This window comes from Ictidomys tridecemlineatus, chromosome 11 (genome assembly GCF_052094955.1).
Source record: "Ictidomys tridecemlineatus isolate mIctTri1 chromosome 11, mIctTri1.hap1, whole genome shotgun sequence".
In the NCBI taxonomy this organism is placed as follows: domain Eukaryota; kingdom Metazoa; phylum Chordata; class Mammalia; order Rodentia; family Sciuridae; genus Ictidomys; species Ictidomys tridecemlineatus.
In genome coordinates this window covers 46,740,455-46,767,026 of record NC_135487.1, presented here as the reverse complement: position 1 = coordinate 46,767,026, position 26,572 = coordinate 46,740,455, and the positions used below count along the sequence as shown (strand labels likewise).

Here is a 26,572-nt window from a genome sequence, read left to right as displayed (position 1 = left end):
AAAACCTACATAGAAAGCTGGTATGTGGTTATGTGAAAATACTAGGGACAGCTGGAGAGAAAGGGCAGGTAGTGGAAGGCTCAGCATGGGTCACTCACCCTTCTCTATCCAAAGATTGTCTAGGGCTTTGAGTTATAATGACCTAAAAACCAGTGGCTTGAATCATTATCTCTCTTTCAACTTTCCCCTTTAATTTCCCAAGTTTTGTTTACTGAATATATGTGTTTAATATATTGAGAAGCAACCAGAATACAGCTAGCTGTAGGTATTACATCCTACACAAAAGGTCCCCTAGGATTTTCAAGAACCGACCTGTACCCAGATGAAAAGAAAGAGTTGGCACATGCTAAGTCTTCAAACTTGCAAGCTGGGTCATTCAAAGGGTCTTTTGGAATTTTCCCCCAGGTCACAGAGTCAGTGAGCAGATCCCCAAGGTATTCCCAGGGACACTGAGCATTTCAGACCAAACAGTGTGTAAGATGTACCAGCATCAGCACAAGGATAAAGTGCTATAACTGTGACAGGCCTCTGCTTATTCCTTCTTTCATTGAATTTCCTCCTCCTTACTGTCTCCCTTGCTCCCTTGCCCCTTTAGGTAAACATTCTGTGATTTGCAGGTATCACCTTTAGCCTGACATTTTTTTTTTTTTTTGGTACCAGGGATTAAATCCAGGGATGCTTAATCACTGAGTCACATCCCCAAACCTTTTTATTTGTTATTTTGAGGCAGGTTCCTTTTAAGTTGCTTAGGGACTCACTAAGTTTCTGAGGCTGGCTTTGAACTTAAGATCCTCCTGCCTCATCTTCCTGAACTTCTGGGATTATAGGCATGTGCCACAGAGCCTGGCAGCCTGCCATCATTTTATAGATGCCCTATAAAATATGACCATGAGCTTTGGATTCAGTTGCTCAGCAATTCAAAAGAATTTCCAATTCCTTTGGATTTTCTGTCTTGGATATCACCAAGTTCCTCTTTTTAAGTTGGCTGATCAGGATTTCTGGAGATAATTTAAATCCATCTGAGGTACTTAAGTAGGTGGTTTCAATTGGAGTACGATGCCCCACAAAGACCCTGGTCAAGCTCTCCATTAATTCAGTTCCTTATGATAAAGAGCAATAAGATTGGGAGGAGCCAGGATGATGTAAATATTGAAACCTTGGTCATTAGTCCTGAGGGAAGGCTAATGGGAAGTTTTGGGGACATGATTGCCATTCTGGGGGCCTCATTCTCCTGACACCTAATCAGTCATCAGGTGTTCTCAGTTCTGTTTCTCAAATACCTTTCAACTATATCCCTCCCTACCTATTTATATGCACACATTCAGGCCTTTATCACTGTGACCTGTTGTATGGTGATAAGTTTACAAGTTTACAACTCATTTTTTGACTCTACTCTCTTCCTCTAATTCATTCCTTTTATTGAACCAGAGAGATTTTTCTAAAACACAAATCAGCCTCCAATGACTCCCCATGATATTCAGGATAAAACCCTCTCTTCACGGTCAAGGTCCTGTCTCTTGACACAGCTTTATTAATCACCTTCTCTGCCTTCCCACTTGCTTCTGTCATGCTGAGCTCTCTCTAGTTCTTTCTTCTCCTGAACATGTGCCAGCTGCTGAGTCCTACTTGTTCTTCAAGGGTTAGATCTAGAGTTGCTTCCTCTGGGAAGCTTTCCTCGATCACTCCTTTTTAAGTTCTCTTACTATGCACAGCCTCTTCCATCTTTGTACTTGATAAACTGTCTTAGAGGGTTTGACTTGTCCATCACTCTCCCTTGTCTGCAATTTCCTTAGAGGATAGAGACTATGCTGTGAAGCATTGTGCCATTCCCCTAGCCTGGTGCAATCTGTGTTTGTGAAATGGATAAATGCACATGTGACTGAATAAAACTGTAGACAAAAATAATGGAGCATCATTCCCCCATTGGCTTGTAAGTGCCAACAAAGGTAGAGTTTTTGTTTCATTCATTTATTTTTGTGTTACTAGGGATTGAACTCAGGGCCTCATGCATGATAGGCAAGTACCCTACCACTGAGCTACATTGTCAGCTCTTTGTTTCATTTTTAAATGTAGCTCCTGTACTAAGGAAAGCACCTGGCACATAACTGACAGTCATAAATAGTTGATAAGTATTAAAAACAAAGACTTCTTGTGTGGCTTCAAAATATAAAACTTAGACAATGGATATTAATTCTAGGAAAATGGTCTGAGAGGCCCATTCTAGCCCTCTGACATAGAGGGAGCTTGGCCCTGTGCATGCCCTAAGCCATCAGGTTTGACAGCTTCACTGGTACTCCCTGTCACTAGATAGATAGTTGCCAAAACATGTTCTGTGAACCACCTAGGGAACTACTGTATTAGAGTCCCCAAAGATACATGTTAATATTGTTGGTTTCTGGATTCTTACAATTGACTAGCTGAATCCGAATTCCTGGAAGGTAACTCTAGGAATCTATCTTTTCTCCATTTTCCATGTATTTCCTGTGGATACTAAGAAGGTTCAACAATGGTATGGGCTACACCATAAGGGTAGTGAATACTCAGCACTGTAGGTGACCTATGAAGATAGAAAAATCCAGGTTTGGTAACACTAGGCATGTGTCTGATTCTCCCCTTGTACCTCCTAAGGAGTCAGTGAATGGCACAGTCCCTGGCCTATGAGGCACTTGAGTAACTTGCTGACAAGAATGAATGAATTCAAATATTTGTTCATACAGAATTAGGTAAACACACATGAGTGATGTTAATAAGTGTGCATTACCACTAAGAAAAGACCGAATGATGTATATGAAGCAACAATCAGATCTGGTTATTTTTTGGAAGAAGCTTGAAATTCCTTTTATAGTCTCAAATAACGCAACCAATATAAAGTTATTAAGTTTCTTCTCTAACATTTTCACAAAAAGTTACATTTTTTGAACATTACAAAATCCCAATAAAAAGGAATCCTTTAAAGTTCACTTGAAGTTGACCTGGAAAAGGGAAAATGGGGCTTGAAATTGAGGAACTACAGTAATAACTACCTTAATCAATTTGTAAAACACTTTCCAGGAAGGAGGATGTAAAGATATATAAACATGGCTCACACAAAATAAACAATTTATTGCATTTGGCAGAAGCTATCTTTAGGGAGGGTAGTGGAGGGACATGTTCTTTATAGTCGGCATGTTTTATATTTTGCATTTATAAAGCATTGGCATTTGCAAGAATATTATTCAGATCACCTTGACACTTTCATGCCAGAGATCTTCCTTCAGTCAATAGAAATACCAGTGGCAGAAAGTGTTAAGAAATTCTTATTAAGCTGGAAATACCTTTTTAAAATAGACCAGAAGGATTTCCTGACTAATTTTTTTTCCTATAGGATTTTCAGACCCTGCATTCCTCCAAGAATATACTTTTTGCTGTTGTTGTTGATGATACAGGTAATCATTTTTACTCTTTAGAGTTTTATATGTTTTCTCTTAGATGTTTAAAGATGATGATTAATATGCTGCAACTCACATAATGATCATTTAGTCTTCAAGGATAGAGCCCTTGCCTCTTTCACTTCCTGGAGGTACCATGGAGAGTGGATTGAATAGTGATTCCTCACATACATGTTTACTGGAACCTGTGACACAAGCTTATTTGGAAAGAGGGTCTTTGAAGTTGTAATAAAGTTAAAATTGTCCAGATGAAATCATCTTGGGTGATATGGTGGGCCCTAAATTTAGTGACTAATGTCCTTAGCATGAAGAGAAGACACACAGGAGATGGTGATGTGAACAGGGAAGCAGAGATTCGTGTGGCGTGTCTACCATCTGAGGAGCACCAAGGAATTCCAGAAGCCACCAGAAGCTAGGACTATGTCTCCCTCAGGGTCCTCAGGAGGAGTGAACCCTGCCCATACCATGACTTCCAACTTCTGGACTCCAGAACCATGGAAAAATAGGTTTGTATTGTCTACACTATCCTGTTTATGGGAATTTGTTGTGACACCTGTAGAAAACCAATTCATTATACTTTGGATCCCATATCTCCACCTTACTCCCATTCCAGTTTTCTATAAGGCTAGAATTATATTGACGTTTAGGGCCTTATGCTGCAGTGTGAGGAATTTTAGTTCACAGTCTGTATTGGCCACTAGCACCTTTGAAAGCCACTATGGTCATTTTGTGGTGGAGAAAATAGAAAAATAGCTAGCATTTGTCAATCATTTATTTGTCAGGGGTTGTGTTAAGAGATTAACCTGCATTATCTTATTCAGGTTTTTAATGTAAAAGTTGGTTTCATTATTTTCTTCTGTTTAAATGAGAAAACAGAGGCTCAGGAGATTTCCCTTGTATGTGCTCAAGCATCACAATGTCAAGTGCAGGGTGAGCTCTTCACCTGAGTCAGCCTCAATGCCAATTTTTTTTTCTCCAAATCATCCAGAATTGTAGGGAAAATCAGGAGAGCCCCCAAAGGCCAGACCCACATGGAGCAGATCTGTGACATTCATGAGGGCATCATTAGAGATCCATGTGACTTCTTATATTCTAGAAATTTCTCTACTTAAGAAGGAGAATGGTGGACTAACTCATGAAAGGACTCCTAGGATGAAAGAATTAAATCTGATTCTTATTAATCTCCCAAACAAGATTATGAGAAAATCACTATTAATGCTATTATAAGCTACTGTAAGCCATAAGGTACTGAAGTTCTCATGAATAGAAGAAACCAATGTTAAATTTCAGAATCTACTTAGTTGGTGAATAATTTTACACTTCAAAATGTATTTTTGCACTAGAAAAAAATGTTGGAAGACAGCCCTCTCATCTCTGTGTAGGAAGGACTTTTTAAACTTAAAATGAATGGAAGGAATCACACAGGGAAATTTAGGTAGTTTTGACTAGATATAAATTAATAATTGCATGTCAAAATTATTTTAAATAAAATTAAAGGCCAAAAAAATCTGGGGAAATACTTGCCCCAAATATAAAGAAAGATTTAATAGCCTTCATATGTTAAGATTTTATACATATTGGTAAAACAAACAATGTTATTCCCTAATAGATAAATGTAGCAAGGGAATAATGAGGTCAATTATGGTATGTCCATATGACAAGACATTAACTTGCCATGTAATTGATTTTTAGAAAGGTATTCAGCAGCAGGAAGAGACTCAGTATAATATACCACATCCACAAAGCAAGCAATAAAATCATCTTTAATAAAATCATGAGAGGACAGACACATTCATTTGGGGCTTATGATACGCCAAGGCACTGTATTGAGTGCTTTTCATGCCTTATCTCCTTGAGTCCCCAGAACAATTTAACAGGGTACATACTGTCACTAATTTCATTTTTTACTTGAGGAACTTGAGATTCAGAGTGATTGAGTAATTGCTTAATGTTACCCAACAATTTCATCACAGTTGGGATTGAAACTCAGTTCTGTCCATCTGCAAAGTTGTAACTCTGGGTTTCTCCTTGGTTACTAAGCCTTGGTGCTGGGACCCTGCCCCTTGACCTTTGTATCTCACATTGTACCTTGCAAGTAATTAATGTTTGCTGAGTTGTCAGAGGCAGAGTAATTTATTGATGAGGAGATGAGCCTTAGCATCAGACAGATCTGGCTGGCCTTGTACAATGAAATCCTTCCCATCTTGAGTTACCCACCATGGTAGATTGTGGTGAGGATTCAGTGAATTTATATGCTTAGAAGGCTTAGCATAGCTCTTAGCACACAGAAGGTGCTCAGAAACTGGTAGAGAATATGGAATTGAATGGAGTCATATCTCTGTGTATTAAGGCAAAATATTTATTACTTTAACATTTGACACTAATATTGTTCTTAGGAAGGAAACCATCTTTTTTTTTTTAAAAAAAGACTGATGATTCATTAGAGGTATTTGAGATCTGAGGTTTGAGAGTTGTAAGTACAAACTTTAGCAACCACCTTCCATCCCTCCACCAAAGAGGGAATAGTTCAAATGCATCTTTCGAAAAGAGATTATTTTTCCCTCTGTGAAGAAGAACAAGAGTACAAAGGGGTAGAGAACTGTGAGGGGTCAGGCTGAGTTGTGGGGAAGGCAGTGAGTGAGCTACAGTAAGTCCCAGGGAAGTGCCATTTGAAATCCTCTGTTCTTGGGATTGTTCTATCTCTTATATTTAATACTTAACATGATGTGGTGTTGCTACAATATTATTTCTTCCTCCTTCCTAGGGATATTTACCTCTAAACCTACTTAGCACACAAATGCTTTGCATGAACTCTAATATAATTGGAAATGACCTCTTTTAAGATCAGGTAGACATAGATATAGTTTGTCAGCGATGCAATTTACAAAAGAAGCCCAGAGACTGGGTTGACTGTGAGAACACAAGCCCCTTCTAGGATGCCCAGGAATCTTTAGACTTCATCAGAGTAGAAAGTGGGGAGTCATACTGATTAGAAAGAACTGGGGCTCCTATCCATACTTGACTCACCAGTGTTGCCTTCCTGTCTTTTGCACATAATAAATGCTCAGCAAGAATTTGTTGAATAACGGTGTGTCTATATCTCTGACTCTAATTCCTAGGAGTTCACAGAAGGGAGGAAATACCTGTGCTCAGGGAAGTGGGGAAGAAACCTTTGCTCACTGCTCACAGTGTGTCCTTTCTAACATCTCGGGGAGCTAACTTATCTGTGAGTTTTGCTGTCATCATTGAGTGAACAGGAGCAGATGATCAGAGAGCGCTGGTGGAGCTATCCAGCACTGTCATCAATTTGAACCTAGCAGTTGCTATTTTGAGTATCTCTGGAAGATATGTGGATATAATCAGATTGTGGTCAGAAAAGAACAGTCTATTGCCATCGCAGAGGAAAAGAATCAATGAGTTCATTTTATAAAAGAGTTGATGACTCTAAGATCCAGGTGTAAGTGGATTGGGCACAAAAGGAGAGGAGGATTACCCACGTGTGCAGTTAGGATGGGATTTAGCCATACCATGGTCAGTGTACCCGTTGTCTAGGAAAGGGCACCTTGGATGCCTCTCAGTTGGAAGATATTATCTCCAGATGGAGTCCTTTGCCTGCTGGCAAAGTCAACAGCATTATTTGGTAATATTTTGATGTGCTATTTATGTTGAAAGGAGGTTTATTGACATATCTTTCACATCATGCACAAATAGCTCTAAGTTTTCCTTCTGAGGGGGACTGTAGCAATAAAGATGGCAAATCTTGGAAAGGTGTCAGGGGGCAAAGAACAGGCTAAGCATGGGCTGGGGCCAAGCACATGTGTCCTGGCCAGAGCGTCCAGACCTCGACTTGATTTGCATTCAGGTTGCAGCCTGGTTTGTGAAGCTGGACTTGTTTGTCATTCTGATGAATCTGGCAAAAGCTCCAGACAAGGGGTTTCAATGAATGAGAAAACATTTTGGAGGGCAAGAATAGGGGATGGGGGGAGGGCTTGGAGAATTACCCGAGGGTTTCATGTCATGCATTTGCCTGTTCATTGTCTCCATTTGGGAAACAATAACTTAATAAAAGCAAGCAAAGAAGTTCATATTTTTGTAGTGACCCCTGAAAACCTTCACTTCTCTGCTCACAAATGTGTGCCTTCTCTCCATGCGGATTTTGTCTTAAGTATTTAGCTTCCCAACACAGTTGTAAGTTCACTTGCCTGTTCCCTCTTTCTCTCCCTCTCCCTCTATCACTTGAGTCAGCACAAATTTGGAGGCAGAACCAAACCCAGTAATAGCATATCTCATGCTGCTATCAATTTTCCGCCAGAAGAACATTTCGGGACACAAAGTCCTTTGTCTATTTCCAGAAGCTTGATTCAATGACATTACATGAATGACTACAACACTCTAGCATGTTCTGCACTGTTTCAAATTGTAACCTAAAAAAAAGGGAAGAACTTGGATCTCAGCCAGAGCGTAATGATTTCAGTTCTTAAGAAAATCTAGCAACCATTACACTACATTCAATATTTTCTTGCTGTGGAAATTTAAGAATAGACTCTAATCAAATAGCAGCCCCTCCCCTCCCCCACCCTCCCTTTCGCTATGGTTCCTGTAGGAACCGGCCTCCCACGTCTGTTTTGGCTTAAAAAAATAAATAAGTTTACAATATGTTTTAAAAAATTGGGCTGAATCAGACAATTGTATATTTTAGAAAATGAAGGCAAAATGTAAAACAGGCTAATCATGATTCCAAATTCAATCTTCAGGTCTCTAATTGATCCCATCCCAAAGGTAACATTCTATGTTAATTGACATGCTGAGATGGTTACAATTATGTAAAATAAAACGCTGGCCTGTTGGAAACCCCATGTCTCCTTGTAGCACAGGAGATGACCAGCTTTCATAATAGTTGATTGCAAAAGGATGCAACCACTTTGCTCATATTTCCTCTTTCCATTCGGCCCTTGTATATATGTATATGGCAACGAGTCGCCCTCCTTTAGGAAAAGCATTGACCTTGAGTGCAATTCGATGCTATTTTATTTTCCTTGGGGTTGTGGAAGACATGGTAGAAAGGGTCAAAATTCTCAACGATCATATCGGAAGTGGGTTAAAATGAGAAAGCCAAAGAGAGGATGGAAGCTAGCATTTCCCCATTTGTTGGCAGAGTGATTTTTCTGTGCGATCGTGACCACACGCACGAGCTCGTGCTCAGCCTCGATAGGAAACAGATGGTAGCGAGCGGGCGCAGAACGCGGGGATCACATGACGCTGACCCAGAGGATGGGCCCACAGCCCTTTCAGGATTCTGTAGGGTCTGAACAACCCGTCAACCATGTCCAGAAGGAGGAACTTTCATCCCTCTCACATCCTTCCAGTCCTTTGGCCTCTGTCTAGGGTAGCCAGAGTGGGAGGCCGGGGCTCCCTGGGGCGATACTGCTTGTTGAGGGGGCAGGAAGGCAGGAGGCCTGTTTATGCAATCAAGAGAGGCAGAGGCTTCCTTCGATGGTAGGGAACACCTGTGCCTCTTGGCATCCTGCCTCCCTGGATGGGCGAACCAAGCAAGCCAGGCGCATGGTGATTAGCATTGTTCTTCTCCACATGCTCAGCAGCGCTGGCAATCGGGGTGCCGCGAATACCGCCTGGCTGCCCCACTCACTCCTCTACCTCCCAAGAATGGCAGGCCGTCAGCATCCCAGTCTTGATGGAGTGCAGAGCCTCAGGTCTCTCCTGGATTGTTGCTGTGGGTTTTCTAACTGCCTCTCATCTGGCTGTCTCTAATTCACATGGTAGCCAGAGCCACATGAACTCTACAACGTGACTTCCCTTGTGTAGTTATTTGTTTAAGGCTTCCTTAGGCTGCCAGTTTTCTCCTGTATCCATCACATAGAGACCCTGACAGGCATTGTGGGCAGAGCCTTGGTAAATATCTGTTGACTGAATGAAAAAATCTTCCTTGGGTACCAAGGCTGACTGCCACCTATCGGGCATTAGACAAATATCAGTGCTTCGTAAATATCAGTGCTTTAATCTATATTAATCACCTGCTCTAGGCCCAGACAGACAAACCACACAGTGACAGAAGCACTGATTGGGCCAGCAGTCCTGTCTGGGCTCCTCAGGAAGGACTTCAGACAGCAATTGTCTGATAAGTAGAGAACATTGCATTTTGCTCTTGCTTTTTGTAGCAACTCAAGACTGCAGAGCTGCATGAGTTTTAGAACATTCAATTCAACAAACTAATTGTCCAGAAGGAGAAACTGAGCCTGGAGAGGTGACCACTTCCTAAATGACCAGTACTTAGTTATAGGCAGGACCACAGGAGAACCAAGGAGAACCAAGGCCTATCATGGTCTTTGGGTTGACTCTCCAGTGTATAAGTCAGATGAATATAGAGAAAATAACAAGAATTGAATCAATGGTAAGACAGACACAAGGAGGTAACAGGACTTGGTGGAGGCTCTTGTACCACTGTTGCCTAGGAGCCCCAAGTTAACTTGAGAAATAGGCAAAATCTCTCCATGGGACCTCCTTTAATTCCATTTCACGTTTATACTGTCCCTCCATTTTCTATTTTGAAGGTACTTATTATACTCAAGGTCCTCATGGGAAGAGAGGTCAGGAGAAATAGTCTGGGACAAAGAAGGAGAGTGAATTCTTTGGTCAGAAAGACCTGGGCTCAATCCCAGCTCTACAACTTCCTATCTCTATGAACTTGCAAAAATTACCAAGCTCTCTGAGTCTCCGTTTCCTCATGATAATAACCTCACAGAGTTGCTATGCGATTTGGATGAGAAAACAGGAAAAGTCCCTGCCATGTCACAGAAACTTAGCGAATATGCAGTGCTTTTTCCTTCCCACAATTTTCTACCTCCTCAAAACTCACCCACCCCGAGTTTCTGTGCCATACTCTCTGCCAAATGACTTACACTGTTGCATTTCTTCCCTTCTTTTTTTCTTCTTTGCCTATATCCCAAGATGGCATATGCCATCTTTCTGGAATAATTTGTAATAATTTAGTTTTCATAATATATAAAAACATATGTAATACAAATATAATTATATAATATTATGTATTATATATTTAACTTAACAAATTTGTGTATAGCATTTTTTTATATAAAACATTTCTTATATAAATATAAAAATGTTTTCTATACAAAAATATTTCTTATATAAAAAACAAAATACTTTTTGTCAAAAAGATGGGGTTAGTAGGTTAAATTAAAAGGACATCATGGTCTTTGGAATATGACCTAGTTTTGAGTCTCATGGTCCAGGGAGACATGTCCAAAACTATCAATGACATGTCATTGGGAAAGTTACTTTGACTTTGGAAGTCTTAGTTTTGTCTCCTCTAACATGGGGTTGATAGTTTCTAGCCTCTAAGACTGTGGTGAGAATCAAATGGAGTGATGGCCCAGTGCCTAGTACAGGCGAGGCTTTCAGGAAATATAAGGCCCTTCCTATCAGCTGGTGCAGTCTGAAGCCCAGTGAACACAATCTCAACAACTATTGGTTGAATTACATTGAATTTCTAAACACTAAAGGATTGATTTTAACCTGGCATGTGATATAGGAGCTCCCCACAAACATTTCCTGAATTATATTCTCAGATGCAGAGATATTAGATGTATTCATCAATTGAGTCTTGTGATCCCTTGGGGAAATTTATAGTCACCCACTAATACATATAGAGTCACTTATGGGATTTACATTCTGGATATTGACAGAATATATACATTTCATAAGTAAATAATACAAGGTGGTTTAGGGTAAAAAAATCCTCAAGGATACTCATAATTAAAAGGTTCCCCTAAGATAGAGAAGAAGAGTTCTTTTTAGGTAGGGCTTGTGGGACATCCTTTCCAGTAGGTACTAACCTGTGAGGTGGGCCTTGAAGGGAAAGGAACCAATCAGAATTTAGAGAAGACTCTATTGGTGGGAAGACAGAAATGATAGGTTCTCTCATATTCTCCTGAAAGAAGCCTAATCATTTTGCTTGAGGCAGAATTGTTAGTCTTTTCAGAAGTTGGTGGAAATTGTCCATAATTAACATTCAATGATTCAGTTATTGCTAATCCCAAATGTGTTGGATATCACTCTTTTAGTTCTACCATGTTTATTAGAGTACTATAGGAGGAGAGGGTTGCTGAATAGTATGAAAAGAAAGGCACTGGTAACATTACAAATCAACACCAGTAGAATACAGGAAATAATTAAAATCAGAACCAAATCAATAAAATTGAAACAAACAAAATTTTAAAAAAGTCAATGAAACAAAAAGTTGGTTCTTTGAAAAAAATAATAAAATTGTTAAACCTGTAGCCAAGTTAAAGAAAGAGAAAAAACTCAAATTATTGTATCCTGCTGTCATATATACCTAATTAAAATAAACACTCAAGTTATTTAAATTAATGATGGACATTACTGAAATACAATGATCAGAAATCATTTTGAAAATTGATATTCCAATAAGTTAGAAAATCTTGAAGATATCAAAAAATTTCTAGAGAAATATGACCTACCCAAAATTAAACCAGGAGGACATAGAAAATTTTAACAGATCAATTTCAGGAAATGAGATCGAAGATATCACCAAAAGTCTACCAAAAAAAGAAAAGCCCAGGACTGGATGGATTCTCTGCTGAGTTCTTTCATACCTTTAAAGAAAACTAACACCAATTTTCCTCAATGTATTCAGTGAAATAGAAAAGGAGGGAACCCTTCCAAATTCATTCTATGAAGCTAGTATCATCCTGATACCAAAACTTCAGATCAATATCCCTGATGCAGGAAATCTTAATAAAATACTGGGAAATTTCATACAAAAATACATTAAAAAGATAATGCAGCACCATCAAGCAGGTTTCATACCAGGGATGCAAGGTTGTTTCAACATATGGAAGTCAGTAAATGTAATTCACCACATATATAAACTTAAAGACAATAATCACATGGTATTCTGAATAGATGCAGAAAAAACATTTGATAAAATACAGCATCCATTCATATTTAAAATTCTAGGAAAAACTAGGGATATTAGGAATGTACCTCAACATTTTAAAAATTATATATATAAGACCCAAGGCAACATCATTCTAAATGGAGAAAAACTGAATGCATTCCCTCTAAAAACTGTAAAAAGACAGGGATGCCATTTTTCATCACTTCTATTCAACATAGTCCTTGAAAAATCTATCCAGAGCAATTAGGCAAAAGAAATAAAAGGTTTACAAATAGGAAAATAAGAGTTCAAACTATCCCTATTTGCCAATGACATGATCCTATATTTAGAAGATCCAAAAAAACCTCCACCAGAAAACCTCTAGAACTCATAAATGAGTTCAGAAAAGTAGCAGGATATAAAATTAACAACCATAAATCAATTACATTCCTATACAACAATGATGAATCAGCTGAAATAGAAATTAGGAAAACTATTCCATTCACAATAGCCTCCAAAAAAAAAAAAAATGGAGAAAGACTGCTACAATGAAAACTACAGAACTCTAAAGGAAGAAATTGAAGAAGACCTTAGAAGATGGAAAGATCTCCCATGTTCTTGGATAGGCAGAATTAATAGTGTCACAATGGCCATACTTTCATACTACCAAAAGGGCTATACAGATTTAATACAATTCCTATTAAAACTCCAATGTCATTCTTCATAAAAATAGAACAAAAGTATTGAATTTCATTTGAAAAAAATAAGAAACCCAGACTAACCAAAGCAATCCTTAGTGAGAAGAGTGAAGCAGAAGGCATTACAATACCAGACCTTAAATTATACTACAGAGTGATAATAACAAAACCAGCATGGTATTGACACCAAATAGACATGAAGACCAATGAAATAGAATAGAAGACACAGAGACAAACCCACATAAATACAGTTTCCTCATACTAGAAAAAGATGCCAAAATCATACATTGGCAAAAAAGATAGCCTCTTCAACAAGCAGTGCTGGGAAAATTGGATATCCATATGTAGCAGAGTGAAATATAACCACTATCTCTCATCCTGAACAAAATTCAACTCATAGTGGATCAAAGATGTAGATATTAGACCAGACTCCCTGTGCCTAATACAACTCTTCCTCATGTCAGCTCAGGAACCAACTTTCTCTTACTTCTTATGTGTTAGGAAGACTCCTAACACATAAGAAGTAAAATCAAGAATCAATAAATAGGACAGTATCAAACTAAAAATCTTCTTCACAGCAAACAAATTAAGAGTGTGAAGAGAGAGTCTATAGAGTGGGAGAAAATATTTGCCACCTGCATCACAAAAATATACAAATAACTTGAAAAGCTTAACTCTGAAAACAAACAAAAACAAAATACAAACAAATTCAAATAACTCAATCAATAAACTGGCAAGGGAACAGACTAAACAGATACTTCTCAAAAGAAGAAATGCAAACAGTCAACATATATTATTGTTCAACATTTCTAGCATTTAGAGAAATGCAAAAATAAAACTATACTGAGATTCCATCTTACTCCAATAAGAATGACAATTGTCAAGAATACAAGTAACAATAAATGTTGGTGAGGATGTGAGGGAAAAAGGTGCACTCATACATTGCTGGTGGGACTGCTGATTGGTGCAACCACTCTGGAATGCCATATGGAGATTTCTTAGAAAACTCTGAATAGAACCACCATTTTACCTAGTTATCCCATTTCTTGGTACATACCCAAAGGAGTTAAAATCAGCATACCACAGTGAGGCAGCCACATCAATGTTTATAGCAGCTCAACTTCAACAGATAAATGGATAAATAAAATGTGGTATATTTATACACAGTGTAATATTATTCAGCCATAAATAAGAATGAAATTATGGCATTTGCTGGTAAATGGATCTGGAGACTATCATGCTAAGTAAAATATGCCAATCCTAAGAAACCAAAGGTTGAATATTCTGTCTGATATGTGGTAATAAAACACAACAAAGTGGGGGGAGTGAAAGAATAGAAATTCAGCGGATTAGACAAAGGGGAATAAAGGAAAGGGAGAGGGAATAGGAATAGGAAAGACAGTGGATTAAATCTGATATAACTTTCTTATGTACATATATGAGTATACCAGTGAATATCAACATTGTATACATTAGCAAGACTGGGATCCTAATTAGAATAAGATATACTTCATGTTTGTATAATATATGTCAAAATAGACTCTACTATCATGTATAACTAAAAAGAACAAATTTTTAAAAGGGAAAGATATTGGTGGGTGAACACACCAGCCCCAACTCTTATTTTGTTCATGCAATAATATTTTCAATCATATTTTAAGCTATCACATGGCAGTTATTACCTTTGACCAGTGGAACAACTTGAGAAAAATGGATCTTTGTGTGTGTGTGTGTGTGTGTGTGTGTGTGTGTGTGAGAGAGAGAGAGAGAGAGAGAGAGAGAGAGAGAGAGAGAGAGAGATCATAAGTGTCTTTGTATGTCAGACTAAGTAGGATAACAATCCCTGAGATTGGTAGGGAACAATTGTAGAGTTTTAAGAAAGAGAACAACATTGACCACTGAGAACCCCAAAGTCAATTTCCTCTGAAGACAGTCATGCTTCAGATCTCACTTCTGACACCAGATATGTCAACCTAAATAACAATTCCATGTAGAGCATTGCAATGGTTGAAGTAGAGGGAGTTCTTAAAGCCAAATTAGAAGAAATTTAGGTAAACAGTTTGAATCCAAAGTTCACTGATCTTGGAGACTCAAGGCAGAAGTTGGCATCAGCTCATTGCTGGGCAAGTTTTCTGTTGAGAGCCACTGTCTGGATTGTTGCAGTCTTAATGAAAAACTATGCATACATGTGAGTTGTATGGGGTGCATGTAGAGCTGGAAGGAATGTCTGGTGAGGAATTTAGAAAGATCTTGAAATAGTATTTATCTCAAAAAGGCAGGCATGAGCCTTCTCCCTTCATTATTTCCCAGCTCCATTTTTTTTTCTGGGTCTGACAAGAAGGATTTTATCTTGGTATCAGCAACTTTCACATCATGTTTTCCTCTTAGAAATATAACTCTGGCCATAGAAATAAAAGATGACTCTGGCAACTGAAATTAAGATGAATTGGAGGGAGAAAAACTGTGCAGTCTTGAAAAAATCATTTAACCCCTCTGAGCCTTAGTTTCTTCATCTTTAAAATGGAGATGTTACTTATCTAGTAGGATTTTGTGACATTAAATAAATTGAGATCCATCACATGGCTCTGACATTACCTGGTCCTTTGTACTCTTCATGTTTTAAGAGGATTCCTTTTTAAGAAGTCCAGGTGCTGAGTGGATTTCAGGGAACAAACTTTGGGAGAGGAACCAGGGTGTGGTTACAGACTGAGGTCAGGGGCACAGACATTCAGCACTTGGTTCAGAAGAGAATTAGTAACAGCTGCTCTGTGTCTAAGGATTATTACTGTGTGTGTATAGGGGAGAGGGAGAGAAAAATTGCTACACCGAGACAAATCATTGTCCAAGAGGGAAAAGCCCGTGTTTTAGAACACACTCAAAGTGGCTCTATGGCATATCCCGGAAGAATTTTGGGAAAGAGAAGAAGGGAGATCTGACAGCCACAAAAGAAATGGGAATTTGGAGGCTTGGGAGCAGATAGGGAAAAATTGGGGGTGAGAGTAGGTCAGAGAGCCAGGGATTCTGAGAAGAAATTATGCAGTGAGAAATTCCCAATGGCAGGGGATTTCAAAACCAGAAATGTCTATTGGCCTAATTATGACTCAGGTTATTTCCTGTTCTGTTCTGTTTTGTATCCATCTCTCACTGTTCTTCTGTATTTTAAGTAAACTATTCAGGAGTGATATTTGGGGTCAATCAAGGAAAACAAGTGGAATTTTGCTTTTGAGTCATCACAGAACAGAAAGAAGATGGCAGGTATAGAAAGGGTAAGCAAGAATGGGATCTGAATTTAGCAGATTAAAAAAAGAGAGAGAGAAATCAGAGATTAAGAATGTATAAACTCTGGAATCCCCAGACATTTGGGGGAGAGGATTAGCTCTGGAATAGTGAGGGCAGAGCAGAATTATTATAAGTTGAAAGGATCAAAGTGATTCCAACTGACCTTTGTGCATATGAAATTTGTCTTGACTATTTCAAGAAGCACAAGGACTTTGGGAAAGATTATGTGGCCTTTTGGGGAAAAGCAGCATACAAGTGCCTAAGTTAGAAACTTATCCACTTTATGTACAACCAAAAATGCCTGCCATTCATCCATCCATCCATCCATCCATCCATCCATCCATCCATCCATCCATCCATCCATCTGTCATTTCTACTTATTTCTCTTATTGCTCTCTAGACTCCAAACTGAAACAAATGAAAAAAAAAAAAAAAAAAAACAGGAAATCCTCTCCCAATCCTTAGAATTTCCACTGAAACATGTGAAACTGAAGACAGTTTTGGCCTCTTTCCTTGTTTTATTGAAGAGTTTCCTGACAGTTACCCACACTGCCAATAGTATCATCCTGAACTAATGTGGTTGGCTTCTTCCTTCACAGTTTGTGGTCTAGATATGGATTAGACCTTAGGATTTATTTAGAACTCATTTCTGCTCATTTTAAGAAGCTATTAAATAATATAAACTACATCTTCAATTCTCTTAGCTAGACCTGAATCTGTTGCAATTTTTCCTTAACTATTAAGATGGATTTCAATATTTGGAAGATTATGTTTTAAAGCCATTGAAAGAAAAATTAATTTTTTTCCTTGAAAAAAACCCACTCATGTTTTTATCCATCTTCATTTCATCCCAAACTACTTATATGGATGACCTCTATTTCTTTTCCAAGTCATTGAAGCTTCCAGTGTGGGTTCGAGCCAATTGTGGTGAGCAGATTTTTTTTTTTTTATTGCCCCATGAGTCTAATCTTGGACTTGAGATTCTAAAGCACAAATAATTAAAAAAATAAAGAGAAGCCATGGTTTTGGACTGGTGTTTGGAATGTGGAAATCCACAGTGTGGGAGCCTGAGGTTATATAATAAAGGCAGCGGCAAACCTCAGCAAGGCCAGGGGAGAGAAGAACCTGGAAGCTGTAATGATCGGCTTCCCTTCCTGTCCCTGTGGTCCCCTAATCCCCCAGGTGCAGCCACTTAGTCTGCACCTGTGGGCTCAGCCTTGCCTAAGGATCTGGAGGAACTCTAGGCCATTAGTTCAATCAACTAATGACTATTACCCAGTGACTCAGATTGGCATCCTGATTCCCCTGGATTTTCTAGGGTTTATTCCATCCTGACCTTCTGGTGCTGTCTAAAGTCCAGTTTCCTCAGAACCTGTTTTCCCTTCCCCCACCCCAGGCCACCTGCCTGTCTGGATATTGCCACTGTTGTTGAGAGACCCTACTAAAACCAGGATGTCACTTAGAACTGAAGTTTCCAAATGCTAGCTGCTTCTCAGTCTTCGTTTCCCCTACCTCAAGCATCTTCTTTATTTGTCCCCTTTAGCTAGGGTTTGCCTGATCTCTGGGTCTTAATCCATGTTCACCTCTTATTTGGAAACATCTGTGACTTGACCACTGTGTTAAGTCTATGGATACAGAAAGGAAGAAGACTTGTCCTCTGGAAGTTCCCAGCCTGGCAGAAATAAACAGCCATGGAAGTAAACAATACCACCCGGTGGGTGAAACACATACAAATTACAAGGGAAGACAAGAAGGGGTGTCCTGTCCCTTGGAGATCTTCAGCTCCATAGAGAACACTTGAGCCTTGGAGGATGGGTAAGAGCTGGCTACATAGATAAGCTAGATGAACATTTCTGCAAAGGAGCAATAGCAAGCACATGTGTTTGGAGGTATTCAAGCAATCAGGGAAGGCTAAAGTGTGGGACTGGTGGAAGGTGAAGCTAGTGAACTGGGAAGGGGCCAGGTCCTTGAATATAATCACAATGACTTTAGCAATGGTAAGAGTAGAGAAGGATGTTGTTACTGGCACCAAACCCAATGTTTCTTTCCACAATATTATTATAAAATGAATGACTTATAGCATAAAAATAAACAGCATTTATTTCCCCAAATGAGTTTCCTGGGACATTCCTGGGTATTTCCAACATCCATGCTCAGATGTTTGGGAATTGCTGGGTTAAGCTGAGTTAATCAGGCTTGTCAGAACCTTTGATGTATGGAGGTGCTTTGTCATAGGGATGTGCCCAACTTATTTGACGACCTCGTTCTCTCTTTTTGTAATATTGCAAGGGACTAGAGTTTAGAGCAAGATACTCTGGGGACAGAATTAGGGTGTTTATCACAATCTTGTCCAGTTCAGAGCATTTACAAAACATCAATTTAGGAGCCTTGTTAAGCGGGAGGGTGCTCACCTCTACCCTGCTTTGTCCTTTATATCCTGCCTAAGATGCCACTGCTAATCTCTTTGACATTGTACAAGGCTAAGACTGTTGAGTGTCACAATTTCTGAAAGTGAAATACTGGGGAAAGAGTCAAAGAGGAAAGAGGTGAACTTTATAAGGGGGCAGTACTAACAGGGGACGTAGAGAATGGGAAGAAACTTTAGAATGAATAAAACACTACCACTGAAGACTGGATATAGAGCCCATGCCCCAAAATATATTCTATGTCTGGGCTCATAACATCTGAGTAAAAATGATTAACAAATTAGTGTTTCCCAAACCCTGGAAGGGGAAGATGCTACTTCACTCATTTTTGCAACTCCAAAGTGATCCCCTGTGTAAGGTAGGTGCTCAATAAATGTGTTAAATTAAATTTGGATTTTGTCTCTGAGACTCAGTCTTCAGTAGGCTTTCCGGTTTCTGTTGATGTTAAAAATAATCTTTCTTTGAAAATAGCAATTATCTTTGGGAGATAGGATTATGACAGATTTATATTTTGTTCTTTTTTTTGATTTGCATTAACCATTTTATTATAATAAATAAATTACTTTCATAATCAGGAAGTAACAATGATTTTTTTTAAAAAAAGATGTGACATTAGCTCTCCTTTCAAGCAATTTTTATAAGTAGGAAGAATGGAAGATTGAGAAAACTCAAATGAATCCAACCATTTCCCCTTCATTTGGTTGGGAAGGGTGGAGGGAAAGGCTGGGGTCTTTGGATCTCACATTTCCAAATATAGAGGCCAGTGTAGAATCTGGCATGCATAACTGTTCTAGAAATATCTGCAGAATTAACAAATATCAGGGGAATTGGTAACACTTGCTACGCCATCATTCATTTCCCCTCCTAAACATCTTGGCTGTTACAGGATTCCTCCCATGCCTATAGGTGGAGAATGGGCGAGACACATACAAGGCCTAAGCAGGTTAAGTGACTTGTTAATTGCCCAGGTTGGGAGACAAATTTAGTTTCAGAGCTAAATCTAGAGATCTGGGCTCAACCGTGGGCAGGCCCACCAGGACCTGGAGGGTCTTCAGCCAATCAGAGCCATGCATTGCTACGGATCCTACGTGTGTGCTGCTTTCCATGAACGGTGTTGTTGTTCCAAGCATAAGGCTGCTTGTAACAGATCGCAACTACACAAAACACGGAACAAAAGTAACTTTGAAAAAAAAAAAAAAAATCCTCGCACACTAGCACCCTTCCTGCCGGCCCTGTTGTGATTTTGCACCGAGGGTGCATTTTAATTGATGGAATGTGCTACACAGCCCAACCAAATTGAAAAGTAACAACCCTCACTTACCATTTGGAGATGTGACGGAAGTGCCAGAAGTTAAACTCTGAGGACTAAGTGAAATAACAGAAGCTCCCTATCCTCTCTTGAAGAAGCTCATTAGTTTTTGCTTTCTCACATTCTGTTTGCTGTGGCCTGTTGCCAAAAATGGCGACGGCAAAGATAATAAGTGAGAGTTAAAAATATGCGGAGAGGAGCTGGCTGCGTGGGACCCTAGACAGCTGGGGGGAGTGGCTCAGGTGGGGAGGACCTGGGAGGGAGGCACCAGGGGAAGGAGAGTTGAGAGAGACAGAGAGACAGAGACAGCCACACACAGAGATGCATGCAGGGCACTGGAGAGATGGCATCAAGGAAACAGAGAGACAAGAGAGGGTCAGGGACAGGTGGGAGTAGATGAGCGGTGGTGTTCACTCTCAGATGGAGAAAATGAGCTTGCTGTGAGGGTTGGGGACAGAGAGAGACATGGGAGATTGAGTGTGCTCTGGACAGATGTCCACAGCACTCAGGGCAGGTTCAAAGGTCAAGGACATGCTGTGGGGACAGGAAAGGGCAGTCACTCACATGATGTTGATCTCTCTCAGGAAATTGGACTTAATGTGACTTTTAAAGGTAATTATCAGAATGAAAAGTAGGAAAGAAGACGTCTCAAGTGTGGCAAATGAACAGCTGCACAGCCAGCCATTGTCCCCTCATCTATGTTTAAATTTACATACAGTGCTCCCTGCCTTCCCTCTGTCCTCACCAGGTAAGCTGAGAGGCTCACCTGTGGCTCGCCTCACCTTGCCACTAACTCCCTGCATCCTCAAGCCCTGCATCCTCCTGGACAGAGCAGGCTCTTGCTAAGGAAGTGCTGATTGATTGACACACGATGTCTCCACTTCCTTCCTTCCTGCAGCTTCCTGCTGCCCCAGCTTTCAGCAAATGCCTGAGCATCTACACTGGCAAGCAGGCCAAGTCCCTTTCCCCAGGGGACTTCTGTTTTCCTGAGAGAGACACGGAGAACATCAGGAGCTCCCATCACGCACACAGCACACAGGTCCAGTTAGCGTGATTTGGACCAGACTTTGAAGGATTGTATGTGCCTTTGACAAATGCCACAGTGTTCAGGCAGACTTGGGTCTGAAAGGAAATGTCAGGGAACAAAAAAGGAAAAGGAAAAGAAAGGAAGAAGCCGCTAGCATTTACTCTCGTGCCAGGCACTGTCACATATGTTATTTCATTGAGTCCACACAGTAACCCTAGCATGTGGCTATTTTTATCCTTACATTTTTTTTTTTTTTTGGTGTGTGTGTGTTTTGTTTTTGTAGATAAGGAAATGAAAGTTCTGAGAGGTTAAGGAACCAGTCCAAAGTCCCTCAGCTAGTCAGTGACAGAGCTGCTAGCTTGGGTCTGTTTTTCTACTGCCCCAGATTTCTCCTGAGGCCTCATGAAATTCATCATCCACCCAGGAGACAAAGGGCTGCCGTTAACATCGAGGCAGGCCCGAAACACAGCCAGGCTCTGGTTGCCACTGCCCTCCCCTCCCCAGAAATGTATTTTTCAACAATGAGGTTTTTTTTTCCTACAAGTTAGTGATTTTATGGCTCTCAGCAAAAATCTGTGACACCAGATGTTAAATGCAGCAGGAGAAAGTTATTTTCATCATTGGTGAAATCTTGCACAGTGCACTGAGTCTGGTCACAGATCTGACTTCAGGCAACATGTGATCTGATTTCTGTTCACAGAAAGAGGCCTAGCAAGGGCTGTCAGAGACATGCACGGCTGTTTGGGCCTCTGGGTGTTGGGAAAGGAGGCAGCTCAGCCCCAGACTTCTCTTGTGACTGGCTGGTAAATAACACCTGGCTTTGTCTGAGGAACCAGGTCCCTTGGCCAGAAATCCCACAATTACTTGCAGGGGGCTTGACAATAGTGTTCTTGGAACTTGTCTACCCTATGGTCATCAAGTCCTACTGTTGTGTCAGTTTGACCTCCTCCTTTATCTCACCTCCGTCTTCTCTGTTCACTCCTACCAATAAGTTCAATCTTATCTGGGTTCTTGGGCCAATGCTCATAGAGACAAGGACTATGAGGCTGAACCACATGAAATTATCATTTTTTTTATTAAGTAAACAATAGTCAGTTACTGTAATTGCCTAACATTTATGCTAATATATTGATAATAGTATTAGGCAGTTTTCTGTTACTACAATAAAGTACCTGGTATTATCAATTTTAAAAGAGGAAAGGTTTATTTCAATTCATAGTTTTGGAGATTTCAGTCCACTTTTGGATAGCCCCAAGTTGAGAGCCACAGCCGAAGGGGCCCCAGCAAACTTCCAGCTGCCAGCTGATTGGCTCCTCTGCAGTGATGCTCATTGGGCTGTTTCCCTGCCCTTTCAGACCACGGAGCTGCTCATTGGGGGACTCTTTTGGCTCTGCCCACACGACCCAGCCAATCGGCCTCAAGAGCAGGAGGAGTGGGGGGGGGGGTTGAGAGGCTTGTGGGAAGCCGGTGGTGGCAGTTGGGCTCTGAGGGAATTCCTGAAGAGCTTGTGTGGTGCTGCGTGCGTGCGTGTGTGTGTGTGTGTGTGTGTGTGTGTGTGTGTGTGTTCTAAAAATAAAGTTCGTTTCTGCTTGATAAGTGGCTCGTGAATTGTGCCCAGCCAGACTACGGCATTTGGTGGCCCGCACGGAATGACTGAGGGTAAGTGATAAGGTAAACTGCTCGCCCCTGAGGGCAAGGTGAGAGGATGGGTAGCCATTTTAAGATTCTTCTTTCGTTTTGTTTCGCTTTTAAGTTGCCTGTCCCTGGAGATGAGTGAGATGGAAGAAAAACCGCTCACATCTGAGGAAAAACTATTTGCGTCTGAGGAACAGATAGGGAGAAAGGATGGATAGACATTTCAGGAGGATAGAAAGGCTGTCATAATGATTTTTTGTTGTTCCATTTTTGTTTCATTCTGTCTCAGTTTTGTTTGGCATCATCTTGTTGGGTTGTATTATAGTAGAAATATGGGATCAGAAATTAGTAAAAAACAAACCAAGAGAGTCCCCCAATGAGCAGCTCCGTGGTCTGAAAGGGCAGAGAAACAGCCCAATGAGCATCACTGAAGAGGAGCCAATCAGCTGGCAGCTGGAAGTTTGCTGGGGCCGCTGTGAGCCAATCATCAGCTGGCAGCTGGGAGTTAGCTGGGGCCTTTTTGGCTGTGGTCTCAACAGCCCCATTGCATTTGGGCCTGTGACAAGACATCACATCATGGTGGGGAGCACATGGTGAAGCAAGCTACCTACCACTTGGTAACCAGGAACCAAAAGAGGAAGAGGAGGGGCCATGGTTCCAATATTCCTTTTAAGGTTCCCATGACCTACAACTTTCCATTTAAAGGTTCCAGCTTTACTCCTCCCAAAAGTACCAATCTTAGGACAAAGGCTTTAACACATGGGTCTTTGGGGACATTTAAGATACAAACTATAGCAGCAACCTTAGTATTGTATCCAGATGGCTTCCCATTGTAAATTGGGGCTCTGCTGTTACCTAGAGCATAGAGCTATTGAAAAGATACATTAGATAATGCCCACAAAGACATTATGATACTGATTGGAGCATAGTCAGTGCTCTAGAAGTCAGTATTGTTTGGAACATAAATGTTCAATAACTAGAAGCCAGTATTAGAATATGATGATTATTGCCCTACGTTCTTACCCCATCTTTCCCCATACAAAGACCTGCGCCAAACTCCCACTTAAGGCTTACTTGTCCTATTCTCCATGATTTAAGTCTGTCTGGTAGCCAGCCCAAGTGTCAAGTTCCTGCTTCAACAAATGTCTCCAGCCTGTCTGATTCCCTTGGCTCCCTTGCTGAGTAGCCCACACCTGCATCAAGGACATGCCTTTATCATCCGACCACCAGCGCATAGCCAGCTTCTGGGATGGGCCAGTTTCTTCCCTGATTTACAAGTCTTAGGTTTGTTTCCCACTGCACCCATAAGAAGCAAGGCAGCAGTGTCTCGCTGGTCCTTCGGGGGGACCAGCAATCTCTCAGGGCCTTACCAGGGTGTGTGCTTTGCCGAGCCCAAAGGCCTGGTTCTCAGTTCTGTAAATTTAGAAACATGGTATTTGTTCTTAAAGTCAGAATAGAGCAGGGTTTCAGGACAGATTCCTACTAGCCTGGTGTGTGAGCTGGGCCAATTTATTCACTTTCAATGAGAAACAGAGCTGCTGAAGGGATAGGAATGCTTAGGTCAGCACATGGTCTGCCTTTAGGAAAATCTGCAGAGGAAGTTTATGGGATGCTTCCTGAAGAGTGGATCTGAGGAAAGGAGGCCAGCATCTTGAGGGATGAAGTGGCCTGGTAAATGGCACCTGCTTGCAGTAGGGACCCCTCTCCAGCAGCCAGCTCCAGTCCCTAATTCACTCACTTTCCATTCAGACAAACAAAACCAGCCAGTTCTTCCCTTTAGGTTTTTCCTTCCTTCCTTCCTTCCTTCCTTCCTTCCTTCCTTCCTTCCTTCCTTCCTTCCTTCCTTCCTTCCTTCTCCCTATTCCATGACTCTTCCTCCTCTTTGGTAAATACCATCTTCCATTGCACATGGCAATGCTATTTAATACCATTCACTAATGATTAGCTTTCCAGAATACAATTCACCTTCAGTGCTGCCTTCCTGTGATTATCCAAGTCATAATTCAACCCCCTGCGATAGATATTTACTGTGCACCTACTACATGCTAGGCCTGCCTGTGACTTTGCAGGTCATATTAAATTCAGTCTCTTCAATCAGCTTTCAATTGGAAAGCTGATTGAACTGGGGCCTTATTAGGCCTTGGGGATTCAGTGGTGGACAGTGTATGTGCCCGTCCTCACCTAGTAGTACTGTTAGGGGGATTAAGAAGGTAAGCAAGCCATTCCACAACTGTGTAGGAGGGACCAGATAAGGACAAAGTGCTACAGGAACTCATGAGAAAGGTTTTGAGTGTACACTGAAGGTTACTTTGAAAAGGCTTCCTGGAAGAAATGACATGTGGCCTGGTGCCTGAAAGAAAAATCGGAATAGGAGGGAAGGGTGTGTTTGTGCAGGTGTGTGCACCTGTGTATATATGGCACAGTGGAGACTGTAACTGGAGAACTAGCTGAGGCAAGATTGGTAAAGTGGACAGGGACCAGAGACTATGAGTTCCTGTCACTGATGCTAAAGAGTCTGGACACTGGGAAGCTAAGGAGAAGTTTAAAAAAATTAATTCTAATTATTATCAAGTATTTCTTAGGCCAAATAATGAGTTTCTGAGTAGCATTATCATATACCCATATAATGGACTTTGGTCATACTCATCCTCCCTATTACCCTATCTTAACCCTCATCCTCTCTCCCCCAAGTCCCCTTCGTTGGTAGTTCCCCTTGTACTTTTAGATCATTGTTTTTCCTCTTGATTCCACATATAAGACAAAATGTGAGAGTTGTCTTTCTGAGTCAGGAGTATTTAACTTAACATGATGATCTTCAGTTCTATCCACTTTCTTGCATATGGCATGATTTTCTTTCTCTATGGCTGAACAATACTCCATTGCATAGACATACCACATTTTCTTCCCTTTATCTGTTGATTGGCACCTCCACTTGTTCTATAACTTGGCTGTTGTGAACTGTGCTGTGATAAACATTGGTAGACAGGTACCTTTATTGTATGATGATTTTTCAAAAACATTTTTTTAGTTGTAGATGGACACAATATATTTGTTTTATTTATTTATTTTTGTATGTGGCGCTGAGGATTGAACCCAGCGCCTCATGCATGCAAGGCAAATGCTCAACCACTAAGTTACAACCCCAGCCCTGTGTGCTGACTTTGATTCCTCCTAGGGCAGGAGTAGAATAGCTAGATCATAAGGTGGCTCTATTTTTAGTTTTTTGAGGACCTTCCATGCTGACTCCCATAGTGGCCATGCTAATTTGTGTTTATGGAAAAGTTTTAGACAGGTAGTGAAGTAATCCAATCTGGTTTAAGAAGATCACTCTGACTACAATGGGCTTCAGGGGATTGCTGGTGTCCTTTACTAATACTTTTATAGACAAGCCTTCATTTCTGCTACATATGTTCAATTTGTGGATTTTCTATTGTATTCCATGCATGATTCTGGAATTTGTGATGAGCTGGAGTGGGGTTGGGAAACACTCTGTTCAACCCCTGAATGGGCAGATGTCCCTGATTCCTCTCTCTCCTGCCTGTTGCTAGAAATGACCCATAATGCCCTCATCTGGGACTAGTAATTAAATATTTGAATAATGCCTGCACAAAAAAAGAAGTATTTCTATTAGTGTCACAACACTTTTTTGGAAGGAGAAAAATGGCCCTGAATATGACATTAAAATAGGAATTATTAACTCTGTATTTGTTTGTTTAGTTTACTAAATGATTTCTTTGTTATAGAGGAGTCCAATGTGTGAATGACAATGGCATCTCTAAATGAAAGGTCATTGATTACTTCATTAATGGAACAGACTCTGGGGAAGGACAAAGAT

General features: G+C 40.5%; 1 protein-coding gene and 1 long non-coding RNA gene across 2 annotated transcripts in view; one reads left to right on the top strand and one right to left on the bottom strand.

Moving 5' to 3' along the window:
• LOC144367718 (uncharacterized) overlaps positions 1-4,889 on the top strand; it is a 34,864-nt gene extending 29,975 nt beyond the window's left edge. Inside the window, exons 3-4 of the long non-coding RNA XR_013427241.1 lie at positions 3,365-3,425; positions 3,733-4,889. This is a non-coding gene — a long non-coding RNA (uncharacterized LOC144367718). The remainder of the gene's footprint in view (positions 1-3,364; positions 3,426-3,732) is intronic.
• The window catches only part of Nfia (nuclear factor I A), a 561,296-nt gene that overhangs the window by 481,309 nt on the left and 53,415 nt on the right, over positions 1-26,572 (bottom strand). The window lies entirely within an intron of this gene.